The following is a 22,517-nucleotide window of genomic DNA, read 5'->3' as shown; positions in this document are numbered from 1 at the left end:
GGACCTGTTAACGAGGTTTGATGCGAGTCAGAGGCTGGGTGGCAAGAGAGGGGGTGACAGGGGAGGGGGTGGAAAAGGGGGGGTGCGTAGCAATAGTGGGGGTAGCGCGTGTAGCGTGGCTGGTTGAGAGAGGGGGTGAGGGGGTGGGGAGAGAAGGGGAGGGAGGGAGGCAAGAGCAGGGCGCCAGCCAGCAGTCTGCGACAGCCCTCTTGGTGCGAGAGTCCCTGTGCGTCCGTCTGCGCCAGCCACGACCCCTACAGCTCTCTCTACCATTCCAGTTGTGACGGATGGTGTAGCGAACCTCCCTTGTTGCCTTCTACACCTGACCCATATTCTGGTGAGTACCACTCCGGGGACTACCACTCGGGGAAGTACTACTATATAATACATGTCACAGGGAAGTGCCACAACAGGACATGCCAAGAACATGAAAACAAAACATACGAGACTCGTTAAGCTTAGAAAGAGTTACGTTCACGAGGTCCACTGTGGATAGCAGCGATATATTCTTTGGTTCTGGGACTGTGAAGGATAAGAATAACTAAGCATACGATATAACTGTGAATGTAAGATAAATATATCTTACAAGATACATAAACATATATCTTTTATCTTAAAACATTCAGTGATGCGTTAGAGTCAGTAAAGGTCCGAGAAGGTACTGTTGGTAAACACAGTTCTTGGCACCGTCAGAGGGATTATTGTGCTTGTGAATAAAGAGAGTGGATGGTATAGCGATGCTGGTCAGTGGTCGTGGGGTCAGTGCTTGTGGGTTCGGTAGTCACTGGTTGTGGGGTCACTGGTCGTGGGGGTCAGTGGTCGTGGCGGTCGCTAGTCACTGGTTGATGGGTCACTGGTCGTGGGGGTCGCTAGTCAATAGTCGTGGTGTCAGTGGTCGTGGGGGTCAGTGGTCATGCCTGGTGTAGTTCGAGTGAGCTCTCCCACTCACCACATAACCTTGACCGTCCCATCATCATGTCAACACAACAATTTAGAAGTCGTCATGACAAACTGACATACATGTGCGTGTTCTAATCTGCACACTTTATGTAAGGACTGACCTATAGCTCCTCAGTCGCACTCTACCCATCACTTTGTATCGCAAATGGCCTAATACGGACATTACACCACATACCCATCCTGTTAATACTGCTACACTGAGTACATACAGTACAAGTCTCACATACAGCCCGTAAGCTTGGGAGACTTCAAGATTTTGGGCAATGCAACCTTGGAAAACATTTTTGGACATCTCTTAATATTTAAAAGAATGATCGTCAAATGTTATTTGTGTCATTTTATCGTATTTATGTGGTGGAGTGTGTGTGTGTGTGTAAGTAATTGTACTGGTGATTCCGACCCTTTTAGTGTGTTTAACATTGCTTTATCTTATCCTGTTAATCTTAACATGTTAAATGTGGTACTGTACGTTGTCAAGACTTCCAATTATCTTATTATGATTATTTTAGGTCTTGCTAGCTTCTACCCAGCGTTCACTTCCCTCAGCTTGCCCTCATCTCCCAGTTTCCTTGGTTCTGACAGTGGCGAGACGACCCTCTGAACGTTTTCAATATAAATTTATGCTTGGGGAGGCGAATGCTGACGATGCATACCATCGTGTTGGTCTTACGTATGTAGTATACAATGTACGTGTGAGGGATGAGCGTGTGGGTGTGTACTAAACTTAACTGCCAATGACAGACTCACGGACATGTAGGAGGCGGCGGGAGAGGGCGAGGGGAGGTAGAAGCCACCACTCTGCAGGGGGAGAGTGGAGGCTTCTGGGAGGGGAAGTGAAGGGGAAAGCCAATGGGAGTGTAGGGGAAGCCAGGGGGAACACTACAGCCACGAGTCACCATTGTGGTGTGGTACACCACAAGGAGCCGGGCTCGTCCCTGTAAGCACAGCTTGGTGCTTACATCTTAGTGTATTCCTCTCCACTGTCGTAACTCATCCCCTCCCCTGTAATGAAGGAGTAAGTGAAATGTGGAGAGCGGATTCCCGTAGACTTTATCATGTCCTTATTAATCTTATTCGCCTATTATTTTTCCTCCCTCTTTGTTCTTGACTTTAACCTCTCACATTTCTCTCTCTCCTTGCTTGCCTTTCACTCCCCACACCCGCTATTCCTCGTCCGTCACTCCTTACTCCGCTTCTCTCACTACCATCATCTCTCCTCTTCACAATTCTTTCACCTCTTCCTTCTGTTTACCACTCATTACCCCTTTCTCCCTCACAAGTAATTCTACGTCACTCCCCTTTACGTTTCCCTGACATTTCCACTTCCTGATCCATTACTCTACCCTCATTCTCCATCTTACTCCCTCACTCTTCCACTCTCCTTTCTCTTCCTCCCTGCCTTATTTCCCCTCACTTTCAAGATTCTTATACATCTTCTTACCCCCTCCTCATCTTCGTGTTTTTCTCGCTCTTCTGTTTCCATTTCCCCTCTCCTGCCTCTCCCCTCATACTGCCGTTTCATTCTGCTTTTCCCCTTCTCTCTCTCTCCTGATCCTTCTCCCATCCATTCCTCACATGGAGACACAAAAGAGGACAGAATGACGCGGAAAGAGAACCACTAAACGATATGTTGATGATAAAGAAATCCAAAATATTGTACATCAACGTTAAAAACATTAATAGGTAAACTATACAAGAGAATACAAGAGTAAAGAATAAATCTATGAGCGAAGTGAAAACTATAAAATCACAATAGATGAAATAAATAAAACACCAGAAGCACATTTACATAGTTATTCAACATTTAAACATCTGGTGTGATGACCGAACAGCGACGTCAACATTTTTTTTTTCTTACACGGACAAAATATTTTGCTTTTCTCTTCCTTACCCGGCCCCTTGAGCATCCTGGGAAGTTCGCAGGACGGAGAGGGTGGGAGCTATAGGTCTGGGGGAGGGGGTAGGAATGTGTGGGGTGGGGGTGGGGGGAGGAAGGAGCGTGGACGAAAGGGGGAAATAGGAGACGCAGAAGAAGCGTTAGAACGGATGACCAAGTGAAAAGGAAGAGAGGGATAGGGAGTGAGAGGTGTCTGGGAGACGGCTTTTTCTGCAGTTCCAACGTCTGAAGGAGAAAGACGTTATCTCCTAGGCACGTCCCCTTACCCTGCGCGCAGATTAAAATATTTCTGGACTCTCTCAATCTTTCCTCGTGTGGTTGGGGAAGGTCTTGGGGGAAGTTTTCGGGGAAGTTAGGGGGTTGTAAATGAGGGTGGTGGCGGAGGCGTGCCGCTGGTGTGTAGTACAACAAGGTAGGGAGTGTACACACAATGGTGGTTGCGGTGAAAATATGAAGGTGATCATGGCTGTACGGTCCTGTACTCTCAGCTTTATCCTCCACAGCCTTGACCACCGTACGACCAAGCTCGGTGTAAACAACTTACGTTCACATTCATGATCCGCGCTCTGATTGGTCATCTTTAAAATGTTATTTAATTGCTTTTAACCCTTCAGAGAGATTCGATTTTTTTTTGCCCTTTTTCTCTGTTTTGAACTGAGGTTTCCTCCCGGCAAGATCATGAACATACGACACACTTTTCCCGAAGCTGAGGAGACAACCTTACGACGCAGGAAGATTAACATGGGGAATAATACATCATATTTTATACATACATATATATATATATATATATATATATATATATATATATATATATATGAGAGAGGGTTGTGAGGGAGGGGGGAGAGGGTTGTGTGGAAGGGGGGGATGTGGGAGGGAATTGTACGGGGGAGAGGGTTGTGAGAAGGAGAGGGTTGTGAGGGGGAGAGGGTTGTGAGGGAGGGGGGGTGGAGTTTTTCTTAGGGAGAGGAATGTGTGGGTAAGAGGGGGGAGGGGAGAGAGAGTTAGAGCTGCGGTATATTGCCTGGTAGTCCCGCCTTCACCGTGTAAATTGCCTCACTCTCTCACAAACCTTCACCTCGCTGTCTTTATGTATCGTCCAACACATTACATATATCTTACTATTTTAAGTCTCTCTTAAAGAGGGGGGAGGGAGTGTGAAGCTGTCCGCGGCCTGGCCTCGCCTCGTTCATGGTCTCTATTGGTCCAGACCTGTAGAAGCCTCTTATATCTCTCTCATCTCTATTACATATGTGTAATTATATATATTATACACACCGTTGCTCTACCATCAACACACTTAGACATCTTCGTCCTCTTCATCTACTCTTCATGGTATAACGCTGATAAATATGGACACGAGATAATGTACGATAATATCCCTAAGCCGCTCCGCTATATCTCGGCAATTTCTGCGTCCGCCCAGAGCGGCAATTTAGGATTTTTTGCTACACTGATTATTGGTTACGATGGCGGTGTAGCGTGTGTACACTTACCTATGTGTACTTGCCTGGCAGTGTCTATGGGGCGTGGGGGGTGGGAGGGAACTATCAGGGAGAAAGCGCCAAGTCATGACTACTATATAGCACTGGGAAGGGATCAGGATAAGGTTTTGGGATGGGACGGGGGGAAGGAATGGTACCCAACCACTTTGATGGTCAGGGATTGAACGCCAACCTGCATGAAGCCAGACCATCACTCTACCGCCCAGTCCAAGTGGTTGGGGGGTGGGGAGACATCTTCACGCCCGCCTTGTTCCACTGCTTTCGTTATAATTTAGCTATCCTAAGGTTTGATTTTCTTGTCGAATCTGGCATTAAAGTTGCAGATGGAGGTGGCTTCTTTAACTTCCTTCAGTGCATTCCACTTTACCACCTTGAGATGATTTCTGGACTTAGCGTCCCCGCGGCCCGGTCCTCGACTAGGCCTCCTACCCGTACGAAGGTGAGAATATTTCCTAACATTTCTTCGATTCATTTGCGTTTCCAGCTTCCACCTATGTCCTTGTGTCCTACTTTTTCTGTTTAAATAGTTATTATTTCATCTTGCCTATTCCTTTCCGGTATATTGTGATAATATCTATATTTTACTCTCTAAGGTTGTGAGATCTAGTGCCATTAGTGTCCTCATAGCTTGACCCTCTTGGCTCTGGCACCAGTCTTGTTGCAAACCTCCGCACTTTTTCAATTTCGAATTTACACTTCACAAGGTGCGGAGTTTCATGCCAGCGTTGCATATTGTACTATTGGTCTACCAAATGTTGGGCAGATTGCCTAGTAGGAGTTCTAATTTAGGTTTTCTAAACTGTTCTAATACTTGCCAGCGTGCTGCCGATGTTCCCTCGCCTATTTCTGCCTCCTGGTTTAGTGTTGAAATGATTTACTCCCAATTCTTGTGCTTTAACATTTCTATACCGTCTTCCCCTTTTGGTGTAAATCTATAAATCTATCTATAAATCTATCAATTTTTGTAAAATCTCTTGTATGTATGTATGTACCTTACCTGAATAAACATTTATCATATCAATACCTCATTTCTTCCTTTCCCATCTTCACTACCTTACAATTTCTCGCATTTAATTCCAGCAACCACTTATTTGACCACTCCTGGAGTTTTGTCAAGGCCCTTTTGGAACATTCTGCAGTCTTTTTTTTTTTTATTTTTCATCAGCTTCGAGTCATTTAAAAATGTTGACATACGAGCTGGCTCCCTCGGGCAGGTCGTCCACGTAAATAAGGAACAGTAGCGGTCCCAGAGTCGAGCCTTGTGGGACACCATTTGCTCTCTACGTAGAGAAATTTATGTAGTAGACAGAGGGAAAAATAAATTGGTTAGCAGAGTCCAAGAGCTAATAGCGCGATTCTGCAGACACAAATAGTAAATACACACATTAACAGGAAGCAGCTCGTAGGAGCTCTCCCCCAGGTACCTATTTACTGCTAGGTGAACAGGAGAATCAGGGTTGAAAGAAACTGACCATCTGTTTCTGCCTGTGTGTGTGTGTGTGTGTAATTATTTCCATACATCTGTATAAATTACTAAGCGCTCTAACGAATTTAAATTGTTATTACCGGGTTGAAAGCCATGCAGGGGGGGGGGGCTCCCAGCACGGGGGGGGGGGGGAGAGGTCACCAGCACACACACTTTCCTTGTTATTAATGTTTACGACGCCATTCGTGTGGATTTCAAAGTATTTCTTATGATCCATTTGCCCACGGTGTCCCCGGCCCTATCCCACCCCGACTCCTCCATTCCGATCCCTGCTCTATCCCAACCCAATCCTTGTCTAATCCTGATTATATCCACGGTCAGTAGGCAGCTGCATTACGGGAAAACTATTCACTTTTGATAATGGTTTGTTAATTGCCTTTGTGTTACTGGGCTCTATTGGTCCCGTGGCTTTTATAGGGGGCTCTCACGGGGGGATTTTACTTGAAGGGGAAAGATAATGTTACATTACTCACTTTTGCAGACCCCATAACACTTGCAGACGACGCGTCACAATAACGTGCCGTAAGACATGTTTCTCATTTGATAGCGTGTCCGGGGCGGACCGAAACGTCTTCGCTTCTCCATCTTCTGATTTGTGGTTTGGTCGTCACTCCCCCCCCCCACCCACCCACCCACACACACACACACACGGCCTAGCTCCCGGGTACCTATTTACTGCTAACTGAATAAAGGCATTAGGGGAAATAAAATTTATCCATTTCTGTCGACCCCTGAGGGGGGGACCCTCCGGGGGCGAGACCCTCAATTGTGATTCGAGAACGTAGCCACTGCACTACCGAGACCCTAGTTATGCTACCAAGTCTTCTAGATACAAATCCTAGTGTCGTGGTGCCGTTGTTTAACACATTCAAACAGGGACCATCCATAGTACTCACTACTTATTAGATCATTTTCACAATTTTGTATCAAAATTTCACTATTATCCGACACCTCACTTTCCTTATTCTGAGCATAGTTACATTCGTCAGTGTTAAATGACACCAATTATTACATTGTGAAAGTGTGTTTGGGTGTTGTGTAATATTTGTGCTTCCTGGTCAAGGTTGATCATCTCTATGTTACTTTCATCTGCTAGTGTACCGAGGCTGATGGTCAGTCCTGTACCTAAATTATGTATCTGGTGAAAGCAGGGACGCCCCTGCCTGACGTTTCATATGAAAAAGTTACTGGCACAAATGGATGGAGTATTGAGAAGCAATTAACATATGTTGACGCTTGATCGATGTGGCAGGAGGCGGACATTCACGGTCTAGACCAAGGCTTACACTAACTTATTCATGTATAACTCATTCATATTTATAGAAATGACAAATGTTTTATGAAGTATTTCCTGAAATTCATAAGTTTATCAAATGAGTAATTCGTGTTGAATTGAGCCTGAATCATAATATTTATGTTTCCTCAACATTGGTCACCACGAAGCGCTCAGCTGCATGTTGTATGTTAGGCACTTCAATCACTGTTCTAGTTAGACGAACTTCCATTCCAGCCAAGACGATATTTAAGAAATGTGAGAATAAAACTTTAGAATTATATTTCACACCGATGCTCTTGCATTAATACTGCAACTTGTGAGATGTTAAAGTTGTATCACATTGTAATGCCTGATCCTAGGAAAGGAGACGAGATTTTGTTTTAATATAAATTTGCTTCAAATGACCAGTTTGCATTCTGGTTCGAAAATCTGCTTTAGGTAATATGTTCTAAATGTGACTGCACCGTGGAGAGACTGTTCTTGGGAGTGTGTGTGTGTGTGTGTGTGTGTGTGTGTGTGTGTGTGTGTGGGTGTGTGTGGGTGTGTGGGTGTGTACTCGCCTATTTGTACTCGTCTATTTGTGTTTGCAGGATCGAGCATTGGCTCTTGGATCCCGCCTTTCCAGTCATCGGTTGTTTACAGCAATGACTTGTCCCATTTCCCTATCATACCTAATTTTAAAAGTATGAAGAGTTTGCTTCCACAACCGATTCCCCAAGTGCATTCCATTTTCCCACTACTCTCACGCTAAAAGAAAACTTCCTAACATCTGTGACTCATCTGAGTTTCCAGTTTCCACTGTGTGTGTGTGTGTGTGTGTGTGTGTGTGTGTGTGTGTGTGTGTGTGTGTGTGTGTGTGTGTGTGTGTGTGTGTGTGTGTGTGGATGGTAGTGAGGGTCTTGTGCTCTAGTTTCGTCTCCTGGTTGGTCCTGCCCCGGGCACTGAACCCGTGATCCTCGATAATGAGTCTAGGACAGAGCCAGCTGCGCCTCACAGGACTCTTCTCCCTTAAGGCCAAACGACTTCAACAGGTTTGATGTCAAACTTTTCTCGTTTGAAAATTCTTCCTCACAATCTTGAAAGTTTGGAACCTAATCCATGGAAAGCGAGGATGGACAGGTGTGCGTGTGCGTGTGTGCTTGTGCGTGTGTGCTTGTGCGTGTATTCACCTAGTTATATTCACCTAGTTATATTCACCTAGTTGTGCTTGCGGGGGGGGGGGGGTTGAGCTCTGTTCTGTAACTCCGAGGTACCTATTTACTGCTCTAAGTAACAAGTGCATCAGGGTGAAGGAAACTGCCCATTGGTTTTTCCGCCGGGATCGAACCCCGGTCCCTAAGTTCACGAGAATAGAGCGCTCTCTACTCAGCCACCAGCCCCTACATGTGCGCGCGCGCGAGCAAAAAAGAAAAAAAACAAAAAAGGAAGAGGAAGGAGAGAGAGAGAAAAAGAGAGAAAGAAAAAGAGAAAAAGAAAGATAAAGAGAAAAAGAGAAGGGAGAAAGAAAGAGCGCGCGCGCGCGCGATCGACCCAAGTTAAAGTTTTAATTAAGTGCAATTACTGAAGTTGAAAGATTAAGCTGGCAGTCAACACCCCCCCCCCCCACCTTCCCAATAATATACTACATTTTGAAACTCTCCATAAATTATTACCTCCGTCTAAACTGTCTGCAAAAGAGAGTATTTAGGCAAGTAACTTTTGAACAAATATTCTTGTAACTGGAATGTACAAATGTCCTCAATGTTGCAGATCGTCAATTTTGTCAATTCTTGTCCTCTTAATTTGGATATATTTAGCAAGTCTTTCTTCCTAGGGGTTTGTTTTAGGTCCGGCAGGTATTGAGTTGCATGTCCTGGAACCTTTTCTAGTTTATTTGTGTCCTTTGAGATATAGTATGCAGCTGGTCCCATAATTTAACCATCACTGGTCTCTAATTGACTTTGTGCATTTCACAATACATTTACGTGCAATTGTAAAACTGGCCGGGAAAGCTTAGGCTGTTCTCCCCATGGCCTTGGGGTAGGCCTCTGGTGACAGTTTATTAGTCGTTATCTCTGCTACATTTTGAGGTTATCTTAGATTTCGGGGCTTTGCGTCCCTGCGGTCCGGTCTTCAACCAGGCCTCCTTTTTTGTGACACCCTCAGGAAGCAGCCCGTAGCAGCTGTAACTCCCAGGTACCTATTTACTGCTAGGTGAACACGGGCATTAGGGTGAAAAACTCCCAGATTGAGCCTCGTTCTCCACGGGGATCGAACTCTGAGCCCTCAAGACTACGAATCCGAGCGCTGTCCACTCAGCTGGCAGACTATCTCTTCCCTTTGCTCACTATTTTTCCCACCCACGAAACACCACGCCACATCACAGCACCACCCACGCCACAGCCACGCCACAGCACCACCACCCAAACCACAGCACCACCACCACCCACTCCACCAACACCAACAAAAGCAACAACACCACCACCACCCCCAACAGGTGGAGTCGTTATAACGATGACGCCTTACCTGCACACGGCACCCCACACAAGCCGCTCTCATTACCTCTCGTCTCCTCCACTCCCGCACACTCACTCCATTAACAAGCCAAAGTGGATTTGATGGATAAATTTAGCGCCTCTTGAACTGTTAACGAACCGTTTCTGTCAAAGTCCAGGTAAATCAGAGGGATTCACGGCCTTCAGGGCAAAGGGGTACACGACTAATAGCGATTGATCACGTCAATTCAGAATTTCTCTTCCACTTTACACAAAATGCTAAGCCAGGTTAATCATGCGTTTGTCAGGTGTTCCAGGATGAGAATACTGCGTTCCAGGAAGGGTACGGAACGCTACAGAGGAGACAGTGTTCCAGGAGGGCAGGAAGTGTGGGGTATATAATGCCCCAAGAGATACATTATGTTCTATGAAGAACATGTCATGTTCCAGGATGGATACGGGGCGTTCCAGGGAAGGCGTGTCATTCATTCCGTGGAATGCCGCGGTCCCAGACTTCAAAAGTGATGTCGCAAGTTGTAAATGTGACGTTTCAAAGAGTTGGTTCTTCAGGGGTAAGACGAGGGGCGTTGACACGTCTTCGCACGTAGTACCCCAGGTCGGGAAAGGTGTGCTCAATATGTATAGGGGGACGTGGTGTTCCATACCGGTCTGGAACTTGTGTGTCTCCACCTACTGCACTATATTGGGCGGACTCTCTCTGGTGGCTATCGGGGCTAGGAAGCATGGGAGGGGGGAGGGGGGAGAGACGAGGAAAAGAGAGAGAAAGAGAGAGAAAGAGAGTGGTGTGTGCATAGGATTGGTGGTCCATTCATCTGGCTAGCAGCTGAGGGAGGCTAGGGATCCCCCAGAGCTGGGCGTGTGCTATCTCCCGTATAGGGCTAGGGATAAAGGGATCCACGGGGGGCTCTATAGACGTGCAATTCCCTAAAACCTGACACACGAAAGACCCATTGCTCAACCCCTGCAACTACAACTAGGCGAGTACACTAGGTAATGACCTTCCCCCTCCCCACACACCTACACTAGACGAGACCCAGATGAGCCACAGAGACGTTAGAAAGAATTTTGTCAGTAGTTAAATGGAACGCATTAAGTAGTGTTGTGGTGGAGGCTGACTCCATACACAGTTTCAAATATAGATATGATAGAGCCCAGTAGGCTCAGGAATCTGTACACCAGTTGATTGACAGTTGAGAGGCGAGACCAAAGAGCCAGAACTCAACCTCCGCAAACACAACTAGGCGAGTACACTGCAACAACTCGCGCCTCCTCTTTGGTTCCAGTGTGGACGAGAGATCAAGTACGAGTTTGATCCCATTGTTTACTTGGATAATTTGCATCTGTATTTTTAGTGGTTACCGTCTCACTCGAACCTTTTCAGACTTGGCTTTGTTCTGTTTTAGCAATTAATTTATCATTCTTACATGAACACCAACAGGATGATATTCAGTCGTGTACACTATGTTGACATTTGACATGGTAAGCCGCTTGGGAGACCTGGACCCGGGTTCACGAAGCAGTTACGCAAACACTTATGAACCTGTACATCTTTCCTCAATCTTTGGCGGCTTTGTTTACAATTATTAAACAGTTAATAAGCTCCGAAGCACCAGGAGGCTGTTTATAACAATAACGGCTGATTGGGAAGTTTTCATGCCTGTAAACTGTTTAATAAATGTAACCAAAGTCGTCAAATTTGGCACACAAAACCCAAGAGCATCGGCGTCTAGGAACACAAAACGAGCGCGGAAAGCTTCATAAGAAACGATGAACGGGGCTTAACCGGCGAAAATAAAAATTGCAAATTCTTTTCAATCTTGCCATAAATGGAGGATTCTCAGAGCTGGTATTAACTCACAGGTAATAACACTAAGATAGCTTAGGGACATCTACGTATCATCTTTCCACTAAATATGAAAGAGACAGAGACAGAGACCGACCGACCGACTTGGCAATGAAACAAGCGAGCATCATTTAACACAAGGGTCCTTGAGTCAAGAAGAGCGCGGGCTCTTGGCGTAAAAAACAAACGGGGTATAAAAAACCACTCGGATCCTTGTCTGAGGAAAACAAAAAAACAAGTGAGCATCGAGATATGGCGGCGGGTGGCTTCCGCGGCCCGCCGCCTCCAAGATAGCATCACTCAATACAGGTTCCCCGTCCTCCTGGGTCGACACTTCTCCAGAATGGAGGCCGCTACGAAGAGATTCCTGGCCCGCTTCTCTCTCATATATGCGTGGAGAGAGAGAGTTAGAGTGACGGAGGACGGAGGTGTAAGGGTGGTGATCCCGTCCGCATGCAAGGGCAAACTCGATCTTATTGGGTACGGGGTTCACTTTTTTTTAGGATCTACATAAATACTTGGGAATAGAGGGAGTCACTATATGACTGAGGAGAGGTGGTGGTGGTAGTGGTGGTAGTGGTGGGCGGTGGCGATTGTGGTAGTGGGTGGTGGTGGTGGGTGGTGGTGGTGGAGATGCCCTTTACGAACTCTGAAATTCCCCAACGGAAGGTTATTATTGTTATAAACAATCTGGTAGCATTCTGGGAGCTCACAAACTGTTCAATAATCATGGCGGTTGTGTTTACATTTAAGATGTACAGGTTTCGTAAATGATTGCGTTAATGTTTGTTGAATCCTGGTACAGGATATTCCATTAAGATACAGTAATCATCATATACAAGCTATCAGAGCGGAGAGGGGCAGGCCAGGACACCAAACTGGCGGGTACAGCCAAACAAGGACACCAAACTGATGGAACTGACCTCCAAACTTGCACAATCACATGAAACATTAATATTGATTTAGAAGTGTGCGTGTGTACATACTGGCTTAGCTGTGCTGACAGGATCGGAGCTTCAACCATTGGGCCCCTCCTCTCAACCATCAGCCAGCTGGTACACAATTTAACGAACCATTTGCGCGCTCTCACACTCTCCTTACTTTCGTCTCTCCAGTCCCAGCAAGGGTCGGGTCCATGGCCAGCGCCTCAAGCTATCCGCTCAGCGAATCAAATGAGAGGTTACCATGGCAACCAACAAGTTGGAGAGAAAGGGAGAGAGAGAGAGAGAGAGAGAGAGAATGAATCCGTACAACACTTGTGGTTATTGGATACGCTCTGTGATTGGTGGACACTTGCTGCCGTGTGCCGTGATTAGTGGTCAAGATCTTCATAGCTTCACGCACTCGCCAGACTTTATAACGTTCTCAGAGTTCTTGTATAAAACTTGCGCCTGAGGGAATCCGTGTAATATAATTACCGAGAGCCACCTCTGGTATGCAATAAAGGGAACTCCTCCACCACAAACGAGTGTCAGATATACCAGGGAAATATATCAGGAGTGAATATTAAGGCAATTCATCACATTAATAATGCAGGCAGACATAAGCAGTCAAGCAGGCAGGCAGGCAAGCATAAGCAGAGAGGCATGAGCAGACAGGCAGAAGTAGGCAGGCAGGTTTCAGGACGCCACGAAGCCTGAGTAGCCTTCCAATGCAGCCTGCCTGGCGCCTGGATCTTGGCGCCAAGCCTAGACCAGCAGAGCTGTCTGCAGGTTCCACGCCCGCCTCCCTTGACCCTCCTCCCTGCTGGCCCCTCTTCCCTGCTGGACCCTCTTCCCTGCTGGCCCCGGCTCCCTGCTCACACCCTTCTGCTGACTCCTATCCCTTAATCTACCTCGCTAAGCCATCAGCATCTAGAGCCGTCAGGAATGGCGTGACGCTGGTGTAGCGGCGGAATAATGTCCCTGAACATCGCTAACAGAGTTACAGGTTCACAATACATCGTTCAATATCGGGGGATCCGCGGGCGTATTTGTCTAATTAAGAGGAGTCATTAAAGGCGGGTTTCGGCGGGAGAAATTGTGGTGGTTTGCCTCTGGCCCCGTTCACCCCATCCCGGGTCCTGTCACGGGCCCCGTCCACCCCATCCCTGGTCCTGTCATGGGCCCCGTCCACCCCATCCCTGGTCCTGTCATGGGCCCCGTTCACCCATCCCTGGTCCTGTCATGGGCCCCGTTCACCCATCCCGGGTCCTGTCACACCTGTCGACCGTCTAGCTGTGGTCGTCGGCTCACAACCGCGGCTCCAGGGTTCGATTTCCGCGGTAGGATGCGTTTCCTATCACCAGATGAGTCTGTTCACCTAGTAGTTAACAAGCGCCCGGAAGTTAGGAAATTACTGTGGAGGGAAACCACACCTGTGGTGACAGGGAGGTGGTGGGAGGTGGATGAAATGAGACGAGGTGAGAGGGAGTAACATCAACATTTAGACATACGAAAAGAGAGAGAAAGAAGGAAGGGGAGGCACAAGGAGGTACGAGAAGAGAGGAAGTCGTGCCCCTAACCTATCGTACGCGGTCCATACAAAATGTCAACATTACGGGGCTTACATCTATTCTCGATGATCATCATCCCGATGATGATGGCTGATGATGACTTTCTGCAATGAGTTACAGCCCCTTTCCTGTGCCAGTTAAGTCCACTGGGGGCTCACCATAGCTCGTGCTACTTGGAACTTTTTGTTCCAAGTGGCGAATCTTAAAACAAACGGTGCTTTCACTTACAAGTCGCATTTTTAGCAGAGTGGTCCATTCCATAAACTTAAAAAATGGAAAGTAATAGCGGCGAGAAGAGGGCGAGGCGGCAAGCACCGGGTATATTGGACTTAAAACCACAGCTGCAACCCTACCCGCGGGTACGGGCTCGCGTGACTCCACGGACCCCTCTCTCACTGCTGTCCTGCATGGACTTTACTTCCTCTGGTCGGGAGGACGAAGCCTTTTGGTCTTTTCGGGGTTCCCATTTAGGCCAACGCCTGATCCTTCCACCCCTTCAATGATACCCACAACAGTTGCCTAGCTCCAGGGGACATATTTACTGCTAGGTGGCTAGACGTATCGGGTGTGTGGTATACAGTTCCAGACGTCTCCTGTCCGGGACGGTGACTCGGGTACAATCGACTATTGGAGCCGACACGGTGACCAGAACTGTGTGCTGGGACCTGTTGCTTGTGTAGGTGTTATTCACCGTCTCGTGTACGTGGCTTAGGTGTTATTCACCACCTCAACTTTAAACTCAAAATTGACAAAAACCTTCCAGCTAAGGAAAGTTCCGTCATGACGCAACAGGTGGACGAAGGCTAGCAAGCGGGGCCTCAGGAGCTTGGCCTCACTTTCTCCTGGACACCGATAGGTAAGCATGCGTGATTCTGAGGTACGCCACAGGTACGGTGTGTACCACGCCAGGTACGCCACAGGTACGGTGCGTACCACGCCAGGTACGCCACAGGTACGGTGCGTACTACGCCAGGTACGCCACAGGTACGGTGCGTACCACGCCAGGTACGCCACAGGGACGGTGTGTACCACGCCAGGTACGCCACAGGTACGGTGCGTACCACGCCAGGTACGCCACAGGTACGGTGCGTACTACGCCAGGTACGCCACAGGTACGGTGCGTACCACGCCAGGTACGCCACAGGGACGGGTAGTTGCCACTGGCCGCTGTTCGGTCGATAGTTTCTTCACACACCAAGGTTGTTTATTAAACAATTCCCGTTGCCGGGGGGGGAGGGGATGTTCACTGCTAGGTGAACGGGTACATTAGGTGAAAGACATTCTTAACCATTTCTGTCCCGCTTGGGAATCTAACCCGGGATCTCCTATTACAGTCCTACCTTCTGCCACCCATACTTCTGGGCGATTGTATTACAGCCGTGTACTCACGTAGTTGTGCTTGCGGGGGTTGAGCTTTGGCTCTTTGGTCCCGCCTCTCAACTGTCAACCAACTGGTGTACAGGTTCCTGAGCCTCTGGTTCTATCATGTCTACATTGGAAAATGTGTATAGAGTCTACCTCATCGCTTGCTAATGCATTTCATTTATATGGATTGAGTGTACCCCCATTCCATACTCACCTAGTGAGTGTGTGTGAGTGTGCGTGAATGTGGGAGGTTGCGCGTGCGTGTACTTACCTATTTGTACTCTCCTATTTTTGTCTGAACGTTCGAGCATTGGCTCTGGGATCTCGCCTTTCTTGTCTTCGGTTGTTCGAAGCAGTGACTCCTGCCCTTCTCTATCATACCTAGTATTAAAGCTATGAATAGAGTTTACTTCCACAAGTGTGCGCTTTTGTTCATCCCAATCCCCACTACTCTCACGCTGAAAGACAACTGTCCAACACCTCTATGACTCGTCTGAGTGTCCAGCTTCCACCCACGTCACCTTCTGGTGGTATTCCGTGTGAACATTTCGTCTATTTCCACACCGTGGACGGTCTGGTTCAACTGCTTTAGCATCATCCAGTGTTTACCATTTTATTACCACCTCTGCTGTCACTTCTGTATCCGTTAGTCTCATCTTGGGCCATCTCTTCTTCTAACAATGGGAGCGGCTCAGGCTCGGTTGTGAACACTCCCTGGCAACGCATTCAGTATCTCCCAGATTGTGTGTGTAAAGGGTGGGTTGTGGGGAAGGGGGGGGGAGGGATGGCTTCTTACAGGTGGCCAATAAATAAGGGAAGGCGAGAAGGGAGGGGAGGGAGAGGGAGGGAGGGAGGAAGGTATCAACAGGTGACCGCATCCGCTCTTCCCCCCTCACCCCCTTCCCAATCTCCCAGCACCTCACCCTTTGCATGGACCCTCCCTCTCCCCCCAAACACACGCCCCCTAGTCTTCCTAACTTCCATATACGAAAACATTAGGACATACATTCCTAAATCCAGATTTGTGAATACAAACGCAAGCGAATGGGGGCAGAGAGAGACAGAGAGAGACGAGAGTGTGTGTGTGTGTGTGTGTGTGTGTGTGCTGTTTTAGATTTAGCTACTCTGAACGGAATGACCATGTAGCACGGGCTACGGTGAGCCCGTAAGGGAGAGACGGAGCACAGGTTATACATATAGTCTTGTGTAGTGGTTATATGCACACAACACACTTCGCGAGCTATGCCAGTCCAGGTTCGAGTTCTTTACAGTGAGGGACGACTGGGCACAGATCCTTAACTGTTCGCCCCTGTTCACCCAACAGTAATTGGGGACCTGGTTGTAAACCAATTGGAGGATCGAGTTCCAGGCGGAAACTAATACAGAAAGGCTTAAGAATAACGGTGGGAAGGGAACGCTCCAAGACTTTAGTCAAAACGTATCTGCTGCTTAACCTGCGTATTAAAAATTATAACTACTGTACTGTAGTTATTATTTTGTAATGCTCGTCACTACCACCATTATCACTACAATAACCAACACCATCACTACATTTTCACCACCAAATCCTCCCCGCTTCTTGAAAAGATAAAACGCTCTTACGTTATCAGTTAACAATATTCCCCCCCCCCACAACATTTTAATATAAAAAACAGAAAGCTGCCAAAAGCCTATATCTTAATAAGAATATCGGATTCTTCATCCTTTGATGCCCAGGAGATCAAATGTTACCCAGCTTGGTAACATTTCAGTGTGGCCACAGCAACTTTTAGTTACAGTCATCAAAGTTACCAGTTTTGTACTTGCATTATACATTTCTTCCATGTAACTCTGGGAGAAGTGCTAGGAGCAGAAGTCCCGGACTCCTACTATGGACAGTGATATTAAAGTGAACAGTGCTAGTCTATAGCGAGGTGGCGCTAACCCTGCCCATGGAGGACAAGAAAATGTAAATATGCTGGTTAGCATTGTAAATGTGTAGCCACGCCTGTGGTAGAAAATATAGAAAACCTGACATTGTGCATGTCAGTACGTACGCGTTTATTTGAACTGCAAAGCCCTAATGAGGATTGTATACAATAATAAACATGACACAGGAAAGGGAGTTTACCCTAGTTACCGCTGCTAAGCACACACACAGTGTCAGCGAGGTGGACAGCCCGCCACGTATTACACCACTCTAGATCAGTTTGGCCAAGATTCATCTAACATCCAGACAGAACGTGCAGCTAAACCGCACGTTCTGCTGTTTAGCTGCACGTTCTGTGTTTACAGTACGGTCAGCTGGTGTTTACCTGCTGACCGCACTATCATCCCCCCCCCCACGTTCTTCGGTATCTGCCGTCCCCATTCTGCTTCTCCTACTGCTGCTATGAAGCTATGCCATATATTTTCCAGCTTCCACGATAACTATCTGTACACTAGTTACTCCCTAATAATTAATACCGACCAGGATCAATTAGTGTGTGAAAGCAACACCGGGCGCTAATTGGCCAGAATTGCTCGCCAATTTTGCAACTGTGTAACTTGTATTAGCAGCGCTCATGTATTGTATTTACTAGTCAACATCAGTGTCGAATGTCGCAGCGTGTTTAGGCTCCATTCCCTCACGCTAACGCCTAAGGATCTACAAAGGCGCACTTTGAACCCTGACTAACAACCAGTCCTTAACTGTACATATAGGTTCAGCCAATAGGGCTCTGGTACCTGGTTGTTGCACGACTGGCGGGTCCTATTCCAGGGACCTAGAGGGTAAGGCTTACCATGAGCTATGGAAAGGAAAAGCTCTCAGCCTGCTAACAGGAGTCGGCAGTCGTCTGTTCTAGTACCCATTCATGTAAAAAAAAAAAAACTGCTCTATTATATTTTAAATATTTTACCCAGGTGGTTACCGGAGTAGACGGCTTCTGGCTCTTGTTACCTGGCTCTGAACTTTCCTTTACATAGCTCATCTTAAACCTTACACAACTAATTTTCTCTGGCACACGACCTGACCAAGCCAGATTTCCTGCCAAAGGCTCCAATCCAGCCGAAATCGGGGGAGAGTGTGGTCGAGCGTGCTACACCATTACACCACAGACTGGTTATTGATGTGTACTTGCGTGAGGCAACAGCCACACAGGTACAGGCTGAAGCTGGAGCCATCTGTGGGCCAGAGCCTTCATACAGCCAGTTGAATGTTTTCCAATACCTACTTCTAGTATATCGCGGGCGGTGGAACAAGGGCATTTTAAGAGATTGGCTGGAGGCGGCGACCTGGCCCTGAGGCACCATCCAGGCCATAACCCATTCATCCTTCAGCTCATGACGTTACCTTAACATCCTACATCATCACCACCATCTCGGAAATTCTCTCTTCTTGCTTCGAGCTCTTCTTTGATATCTAGCTCCTTTGCTCCTCTCTCCTCTAATATGCCGCTCCCCTTGCCAGGAGCTTCATGGAGGTAATATTATACCTTGACACTAAAACATGATCAAAGGGGCTTACAGCGTGATATTATCTGCCCCAAGTCGACGGGTCTTTGGGGCGATGGGTGGTGGGGGTTACCCCCTAGCTCGCCCTAGGTAACCCTAACTTATAGTTCTTCCTTCCATCATTTCTTCTCTCCCTTATCTCTGATTACTCCCTCCCTTTTCCATTCATCACTCACCCTTGACGGCCCTTCCTGTTATCCACTATCATCGACATTTCCCCTCATTCCTTCTATCATTTATTTCCTGCCTTCATATTCCAATGAATTAAGAATGGGGGAAATTTATCTAGATTCTAAGAAAACAAACTTGTCAAACTTGCCAAAACCATTACAAAAGATTTGAAAAAAATTGTATAAAAATTCTGAAGTGTGTATATGAGGAGTGACCAGCGCTAGAGAGCTTGTACCCAGTATATCCAACACTGGACTCCAGACGCAAAGTGACTGGCATTATCAGTCACTGGCCTATGATATGGCTGCTCTAAATATGTACTTTTGTATTCGCCGAAGACAAAATGTACAATCCACCTGTTGCTGAACTAATATATGTCGGTCGGAAGAGCACATGCTGACTATAGGCTAGTAGTTACCTGCAGAAAATTTGGTACATATAACACATCAACGCCAACAACTGCAAAGGATCATATGCTGGTATTTACAGTGTTGTGAATGCTCTATGCTCCTAGTGTTCCATGCTCCAAGTGTTATGAGGTGTGTGTTAGGGGAAAACTTTGTTGTAGAGTCTTATTTTACTCAACTTTTTTTTCCTTTTATATTAGCACAAGCCGGAATTTCTCCAGAGTTCAATACATTAGCAAGTGGTACATGTCGTGTTTCCGCTGCCTGCTTTAGTAACCGGGGGCCAGATTCACGAAGCAGTTACGAAAGTACTTACGAACGTTTACAACTTTCCTCAATCTTTGACGGCTTTGGATACATTTATTAAACAATTTACAAGCATGAAAACTTCCCAATCAACTGTTGCTATTGTTATAAACAGCCTCCTGGTGCTTCGGAGCTCATTAACTGTTTAATAATTGTAAACAAAGCCGCCAAAGATTGATTAAAGATGTACATGTTCCTAAGTGCTTTGTGAATCTGGCCCCAGAGACATCTGGTCTGAGAGTGGGGCTTTCTTCACATCTTTCCCTGAAGCTATTTCCTTGCTTGTGTTCCTGCAACCGTTTAGGGCATCTTTCCTATAGGCGGCGCTTTGTATAGCCAAGCTCTGGTCACCTCTTAGTCAGCTGGCGTGGTGTACGTGGTGCCAAACTCCTGGCCAGACTCTGCCTCCCTCCCGCTGTGATAGAGGCGTGTGGCGAGGCAGGAGTCGCAATCTTAGCTGTCCCTGGTGCCTCCAGCGAAGCCTCTCTCTTGCATCTATTGTGTGCCACCCCTCCCTGCCTCCCGGCCTGCCTCCCATAATAAACCAGCAAGCCTGCCTATATACCTACCTACGCGTCTGCCTAAACCACTGTATAAACCAGCCTAAACCTGCCTGCCTGTGTGTCTGCGTCTACTCTGTCCCTGCTCATCATGATTCCGTCCACCTCTTGCTCTTTTACCCTTATCGTCACCCATCCTCAGACTGTCGTGGTATCTTCCATTCTCTTATATCCCCATCTTTATTCGTCCTTTCCTCTTCCACGTCCCTCCCCCCCCCTCTCCTTACATGTTCTTGCCATTAAGGCACAAGTCACTCCAGAGTAATGCACTCTTACAACTCTGTAGGTGACCTATTTGCCCCCTCCCTCTCTCTTTCCCCCCCTCCCTTCCTCTCTCCCCCCCTCTCTCCTTACCTTCCCTCCTCTCCCTCCTGCACTGTTTAACTGATAAACTCTTGCGCCCTCGCCCCATAAAGGATCGAATGTGAAAACATTTAGGATATTCCCTCAGAAGCAACAACAGCCGACACTGGTGATGGGACTTTTACCGACAAAAACTTCAGGGACTGGAAATACCTTAACAGTAGGAGAGGGGAACACAGTTTATTCTTCATGGATGCTAACAAGTTCGTCAAATAAATGAGTTAGTAGGGGGTCAGGCTTCATACGAGTTTATGTAGATTGTCAGCTAGTAGCTGACAGTTTCATTCGAAGTATCAGCACCATTAAAATAAAGAAGCGCAATAGAGAGCACACTGAAGCCTGTGTGTGTGTGTGTGTGTGTGTGTGTGTGTGTAGGGGAGAGAAGCTCAATAATAAAGTGGATGTGATGGCTTGTAAACAGACAAGTCAAGACACTTGTAGAATTAACTGTTGGCTGCCATACAAGTTCCCACACATAATAGTTTAATCATTAATGCATGATACTACATTACGTCTTCCACGAAATTATACTAAAATTATTACACCGTATTGTCTAATGATAAACTTTGTCCCCGCGGTAAACACAGTGTCACGCCCTCAAAGTAACTCCGTACAAAATTAGTCAACGTGTGTGAACTTGTGCTAAACCAATCATGATTGTAAATGCCTGGATGCCCCGGTGCCCAAACTGTGCCCCCCTTAACTGACCTGTTAGTGGCTCGGGTAATGGCTTAATGATTTAATTACCAGCGTTCGCTCCTGGGAGGCTGAAATGTGCCACGGACACTGGTGGGAACTGTTTGTTTGTAGCCTAGAGTGTGCTGGTGTATGTGTGGCTTCTGGTCTACAGAGGCATGTCGAGACGTTTCGCACACAAGGCGAGTGTGAGCGAGCATGTTAACAGTACGATACCCTCTGCTTTTCCCCCCACACCCCTCCCCACACCCCCACTCCAGAGTCTGCCACGAATCGTTAACATTTCAGGACCACCAGCTAGTTCAACCACCCCACCCCAAGACCTCTACCCTATAACCCCTACTCCCCACCCCTGCCACGCCACACCAACGGGGCTCAACAATACTCGTCATCGTGGGCTCTGAGCACGATATTAAGAGTGCCTGGGAAGCCTGTCTTGTGTTGCCATTAGTTAATTATTTATGTGGCGTGACGCCAACTCTCCCACCAACCATCCCTCCCCACCATCCCTCTCCCTTATTACTGACACACCCATTATATTTTCCCTCCCTCTCCTCCACACCTCTCCAAACACTTCCCCCCCCTCCCTCCTCGTATGCGTGTTCCACCACTCTATATAACAGCGTTAATATGAAGATTCCTTTGTGTTCCTTCCCCCTCACCTTAGTGGACACTTGAGGACTCGCCCGCCTCTGGGCCAGCTGATGGAGCCCCGTTCACAGCGGCTGACCATCTGAGGTGTGATTATAGTGAGGTGTGGCCAGGGAGGGCGAGACACCAACACTTCACTGTTACTTAACAACACGTACAGCAGCCTTCTGAAGTCCACTTCGGGCTCACCATAGCCCGTGCTACTTGAACTTGTTCCGAGTAGCTGAATCTATAACAACAACAACAGCCTTCTGAGGCGACGGCTCTGTCAACACCTGGTGCAGGCGAGAGCACTATACACTACCTACATTAATATATTGTTGGTAATGGTATATAGTGTATAATCAGCAGTATATTTACAATTCAAGAGAACCTTTCAGCATAACTGTACATACATGCCATACAAGCCCACTAGGCTTTGTGCTCTATCAGGCAACTAAACGGGCTACCCAGCGATGCCCGGGTCTCCCTTTCTCTCCGCCTCTCCTCCCAGGTACAGTGTTCCAGGTGTGAAAGACATTGGTTGTTCCTCTAGGGGGCGGTAGAGCAGAGGATAGTGAGCTAAGGG

General features: G+C 47.3%; 1 protein-coding gene across 1 annotated transcript in view; it reads left to right on the top strand.

Moving 5' to 3' along the window:
- Positions 1 to 201: 201 nt before the first annotated feature.
- LOC123770688 (putative sodium-coupled neutral amino acid transporter 11) overlaps positions 202 to 22,517 on the top strand; it is a 39,007-nt gene continuing 16,691 nt past the window's right edge. Inside the window, exon 1 of the mRNA XM_045762779.2 lies at positions 202 to 337. The gene's annotated coding sequence lies outside the window, so the exon portion shown is untranslated. The remainder of the gene's footprint in view (positions 338 to 22,517) is intronic.

This window comes from Procambarus clarkii, chromosome 56, assembly GCF_040958095.1.
Source record: "Procambarus clarkii isolate CNS0578487 chromosome 56, FALCON_Pclarkii_2.0, whole genome shotgun sequence".
NCBI classification, from domain to species: domain Eukaryota; kingdom Metazoa; phylum Arthropoda; class Malacostraca; order Decapoda; family Cambaridae; genus Procambarus; species Procambarus clarkii.
This window is presented reverse-complemented; position numbering and strand designations above follow the sequence as displayed.